Consider the following 6,476-nt stretch of genomic DNA (forward strand, 5'->3'; position numbering starts at 1 on the left):
TGTTTATTGATGTTGTTTTATGTTGTTGTATCTTTGCCATCGATATGCAGACAATAAAAATATGATAAATATGAGTAAAAAGCAATGCTGCACAAACGACTCGCAACATTAATGACGGGAAATACGTGACGTGTGTAGTGAATGCTACAAACGTTGCCATTTCGAAAAAGCGGCACGACATGAGAACCCTTATCGTAGCCGCCGGTAATTACATTCCCGATCCTGCGGACCGAATGGTAAACAGTCGACGTCGCCCAAAACACATCATTTCGGATCTTCCCGATCCACTAACGGTGCTTTAAGGTACCTCAAGCACCAGCCATTGTTCTCGTCGAACTCGTCGCTTGCGAAGAAGGGCTCGGTGGGTAAATTAACCCACAGACACAGTCCACTGAGTTTCTCGCCGGATCTTCGCAGTGGGCTGCGTTTCCGATCCGGCGATAGATTCTGCGAAGCAGTGCTGTTGCTAGGGTTAGTGTTAGCAACGTCGTCAGGCTTGAGCTCACCTACTCGCTCGGTTACGCTGGCATAGCCTCAAGGCTTACCAGCTTAGGTAGGAAAAAAACGCACGACTCGATATTCTTTAAAACGCCTCCGACATGGAAATTTTGATCCAAGAAATTAACCTCGGCCGTTTGAAAACTAAAGTCTACAACGACATTAAAGGTGATTATGGAAGCTGACGATACTCGAGCTACCGCTGAGCTAGTAGTAGTTTTGAACATTAGCATCAAAGCAATATTGGTAGGCTTTGCGTCAAATTGGCAAAGTAAAAAAACTTAACAAGTGGGTGCCGCGCGAACTGTGTGCTTAGTGCGAGTTTCTTAACGTGCTCGATAGCGTAAAAGTTAAGCCATTTTGTATGCAGTTGGAACAGCGCCCCTAGTGGTAAACGTACGCAAACGATCCCATTCCATACAAATATGAGCTAACTTTTACGCTATCGAGTACGTTAAAAAACTCGCAGTAAGCACAACGCCCGCCAGCGCGAACGCGTTAAGGTTCTGGCTCAGCTTATTGATCAGGAATTTCAAACCTCTCGGAATTAAGATACTTTGGATAGATACCCAAGAATCCCAATTCCCTCAGAAGTTATACTCCTTGGAATTGCGTTGCCGTAATTTAGGGTTTTTTATTCGTTTGAACACGACAACCACCATAAACTTTCAGAAAATTGATTTTGACTGTCTCATGGATATGAGACTCTGAAGAAAAAATACATCAAGAACTCAAATATCAAACATGTTAACATAAATCGATGTTGTGTTGATAAGTACAGAGTCCCTGGTACAGCAATTAGAGTCACGAACTACTAGATCGGCAAGGTGATTTTAAGTCTATTGCTTGTTCCTTTATATAACTTTATTTTTGGTTCGTTCAAAAACTCTAATTATATTGCCGGAATCATAAAAAAAGAATTAAAATAAATCATACATTGTATTCATCTTCTTGTCTAATTTTAAATCGTTTTAATTACCTACTTACTTTTTAAAAATATCCGTGACTGTGTTAATAGTCAGAACAAAGTGTGTATTTTTGAGTTAATTAATATAATATACTAGCGACCCACCCTCGCTTCGCTTCGGAAACATTAAAACACCCATGAAACCAAAAAAAATAATTAAAAAAAGTAGCCTATGTTCATCAGGGACAATGTCGGCTTCTAATGGAAAAATAATTTTTCAAATCGGCCCAGTAGTTTCGGAGCCTATTCGAAACAAAAAAACAAACAAATCTTTCCTCTTTATAATTATATAATATTATTATAATATATTAATTTTTAAACGACTTCAAATAAAAAAAAGAAGGAAGTGTGTAGGTAGTCAGTAAGAGCATTTTTAATTGGGCATAAGATAATTCTCGACTTAATAAAATTATTATATTGTTTTTAAGTAGGTATATAGTTTTTTGCTCTGTTTTTTTATATGCCCTTGTAGACAGACCAGTGTGCTTAGTGCGAGTTTCTTAACGTTCTCGATAGCGTAAGCCAATTTTGTATGCAGTTGGAACAGCGCCCCTAACGGTAAACGTGCGCAAACGATCCCATTCCATACAAATATTCCAGTGCAGACCATTTTACCGAATCTGACATGTATATAATAAATAAAACAATTTGATGGGGATTATGTTGTGGTGATTTAAAAAGCTCTTACCCATTTTCCCCACCCCCCATTTACAATATTAGCAATAGCTATAGCTATATATAATATTAGCTAGTAAACTCAGGTATAATTATCTATAGTTATACAATATTTGTTGTTAATCATTAGGAATAAAATTGAAAAAATTGAACAAATTAAATGAATATTAATTAAAAAAACATAATAAAAAATAAATTCTTCAAATTATTCTTACAAAAAAAGTACAAAGCTGTACTCTGTTCGGAGCAGTAAAGTCTTCATATCGTAAGTTTAAAATGGCGTAAGTAATATGCTGTGTCTGTAAATCTCTGTTTTATTTTTAGTGAAATAAGGTTGAATTTGGAACAAAAGTTATTGTACATTTCAATCTCTTTCTGTGATTCATGGCGTAAGGTCGTAAGTGAATGTTAAAACAATCTAAACTGCACTTGATTGATTGGGAAAAAAGCATAGTTTAGGTTACAATTATTATACCTTTACATCGTTTTTCTCCGTTTGATGGCATAGAGATTAGTCGTTACCATATTTGTGTTTTGTTTTTGTTTGTGAGGCGTTATCTAGTGGTAATAGATCGATGGTTCTGATGGTGTTTACCGTCGCTCATGGACGTCAGCTGTGTCGGCACAGCCAAACCGATAGCTACCATTGAGTAGATACTCTCCACAAACCTCGATTGAAGAAAGACAAATATCATGGCGCTCCGGAAATACCGAGGACGAAACGTCATTCCAAAGACGGATGATATGTTGCAGACAAAATCACTGGAATCGCACTGTGGATGAACGCAGTGGTTATAGGTAGTAAGGATGAACTCTACTCCGGTGGCGGGCGGCGCGATTGTAAAGATGGAAACCAGTTTTAATGATTTTTTTTTGTTTGAGTGGGTTCGTGCATTGTTTAGCTTTAAAATCGTATCCGATTGGTGGCGCTGCCAAATGCAGCAATTGTTTTATCATTTTCAGCACGCTACCGAGGACATGTCACTTACCAGCTGGTGTAGATGTTTTCCGAGCGCGGCTGGTTTGGGAAAAACCTATGGAAAAGCGACATCACTGTGGATTAGATTGGAGACGGCGTAACAGACACTCACGTATTGCTCTCTCAGTGAACTACGTCGCCGTGGTCGCGAAGCAATTGCTCTTGAGTTGTTACGTCTCCTTCGGAGGCGCTCGGGCAGTTGTTAGCAAATCCCACCACTCCTGGCTGAGCATTTGCTCGCCCACCTGTCATGGTGAAACTGGAAAGGCCTTCTGGCCACCAGTAATCTTTCAAACAAACAAAAAAAAAACGTCGTCGTGTCCGAGTCGAACCCGAAAGTTCGGTCCACAATACACAAATCGGTATCAATTTATCGCGCCTATGTATCACGGTGGCGATAATTTAATTTTGCTATTTCGTTGAAATAGTATAATTTTTTCTAGTAATTACGTGTTATACAATGAGCGTATGACTTTCTGTGATGAACATGCCAAAAACAATTCATAAGTTTGCGTAATTATCGGTAAGGTATTAAGAATTCAATGCAACTGATATACGATAATATGAGTCGTCTATTATCAAAGGTGGCAATCTGTGCATTTGGACAAAAAAATGTTATTGATATGTCAATACAGATTGATTTGAATATAATCGTCTCCTTCAAAGAATACGGTTCAAAACCTGCATTAAATAAAGGTTAATAGTTAACCTGTTATTTATCTAAGCTGATGTCGTTCCGAAGAGTTTTGTGACTGCCAATGGAATACAAAGTCAATAATTCGTTTTTCTGATTTACCAATAATTGTCCAAAAGTCAGATTGCCGGCTTTGATAATAGTCGACTCATATATGAGCTATAAATAATATTTTTGTTATCACTATCCTACTCATATAGACTGTGAAGCAATTGAATACTTTGGAAGAATGACAGCCGCTATTCCAAAACAGAGCTATTTCATTTCGTAGGCCACTTCTGACTTTTTTGTTTCTTTACAGACTTGCTAGACGTTAGATAGACTTGCTAGACGTTTTTTACTGGTGGTAGGACCTCTTGTGAGTCCGCGCGGGTGGGTAACACCACCCTGCCTATTTTTGCCGTGAAGCAGTAATGCGTTTCGGTTTGAAGGGTGGGACAGCCATTGTAACTATACTTGAGATCTTAGAACTGATATCTCAAGATGGGTGGCGCATTTATGTTGTGGATGTCTATAGGCTCCAGTAACCACTTAACACCAGGTAGGCTGTGAGCTCGTCCACCCATCTAAGCAATAAAAAAAAACTTCTTTATTATTGCTAATAAAGCCTATTTGTTATCCCAACAATATACATACATGCCTAATCTGTATTCTTTTTTTAAAGTCAATCAAATTCACACTCTGCAAACACATTTTTTTTTATTTAATGTACCTATTCATAGGCACCACACTTGCGTCCTTAGCTAATACACTCTGATACAAATTTATTAATTTACTTAGTATAAAAATATATCAATCATATTGGGCCTATTGGTCGGATATTTTTATAGGCAAAGAATGGCCAGACGAGTTCATGACTGGGATAGAAATAAAAAATATGGGTCCAGATAGTATGGATGAATTTTGCTCCGGTGGTGGACGGCGCCGGATTCACCGGATCCGATGGTAGATTCAGCGAAGCACTGATCTTGCTAGTGCAGATGTTAGCAGTCTCCATCTCCCAGGCTGAATTCCTTGAGCTCGCCTACACGTTTGGTGAAGCTAGTACATATAACCCCTCGAGGTTATTAGCAGTAGGTAGGGGAAAAATCGTCAGTAGTATTCGTATATGTATTTACTAGTCTAATTTTTTGGGGAAAATAATTTACCCATCTTCTTTGCCTGATCTGATACCATACCCGTAGTACCCATGTAACTATAAACGTACGAATGCCTATTCACTGATTGAAATTGCTGCACTGTAATTATAGCGGAATATAAAAATGATATTATGCCTCCGGAAGTGTGTATGGCAAGAAATAAAATATCAATTTAATTCTTCTCAAGTCTCACGGATGTAGCATTAATGCCAACACCATAATAATATTATTTTATACAGGGTGTTAGCTAACTTTTCGGAAGTCCAAAAGGGAATAAAATAATTATTTTTATATACAATACAAAAGTTTTTTTGCATTTTTTAAGAAAATTCACAACATTTTTTAATATAGTTTATTTAAATTTAACTAAATTATGTAGGTACTATTTTGTTCGATAACTTTTTGCCACCTTGTAGGGGGGATTGCCACATGATCCCATTGCTATAGACATTTTGGGGCTTCTGATCAAAATACCGCGACAATTGGTTTTGGCAGTCCTCTCGTGAAGTTAACCTGACACTATCTAAAGAATTCTGAAGAGACCGAAATAGGTGGAAATCTGAAGGTGCAAAGTCAGGACTATACGGCGGATGCCTTAACACCTCTCAGCCAAGCTCTCATAATTTTTGCTGAGTGGCTAAATATGTGTGAGGTCTAGCGTTATCATGGTAAAAAACCACACCCCTTCTGTTCATTAATTCTGGCCGCTTTCTCTCACTTCTTGCTTTAATCTCATCATTAAATTTGTTCGCAGTAGAGTTCAGAATTGATGGTCCTGTCTGGTGGTAATAGTTCATAACGAATAATGCCCTTCCAATTCCAACACACACATAGCATCACCTTGTTGCGAGTTCACTCGGACAAGCTGAAGAGCTACGTCGTAACTACTGATATGCCGATCTTGCTCAATTTTTCAAAAATGGCATCCATTTTAACCCTTATAGGGCGACCAGAGCGACATGCACCTTTGACATCAAATTTTCCGGATTGAAAACGTTTAAACCAAATTTGTGCTACTCTCATAGACACTGCACTAGGTCCATAAAATATATCTCAAATATTTTCGCGGCTTGCGTTACATTTTACCTTTTTTGTAGTAAAATATTAAAATGTTTCTAATTTCTTCATTAGATTCACTCATCTTGACAGTACGAAAAATAAATAAAAATCACACATTCTCCTAATTTGAATTTGGAATTATCTTCTTTAAAATTTAAACTTTTAATGATACCAAAACCAGCCAGATACAAATAGTATAGCCAAAGAGATTTTATTACAAATTCATACATACTATAATGCGAAAAGACTTTTTCCCCAATCTATTATATATTTGTTGTGCTTGGAAACTCTTTAAGGATATATCCTCTGACAATCTGCGGTCGAGAACTATTGTGGTAATGTGAAATTAGGTCTTAGATTCTTGATATTTCACGAAAATGATAAAATGGTAAAACGGATGTTTTGCATACAGGCCTCCAGATAATTTCGCACGATTCATTGAGCTGGTTTTTAAGCAATAATATT

Source organism: Bombyx mori, chromosome 25, assembly GCF_030269925.1.
Source record: "Bombyx mori chromosome 25, ASM3026992v2".
In the NCBI taxonomy this organism is placed as follows: Eukaryota; Metazoa; Arthropoda; class Insecta; order Lepidoptera; family Bombycidae; genus Bombyx; species Bombyx mori.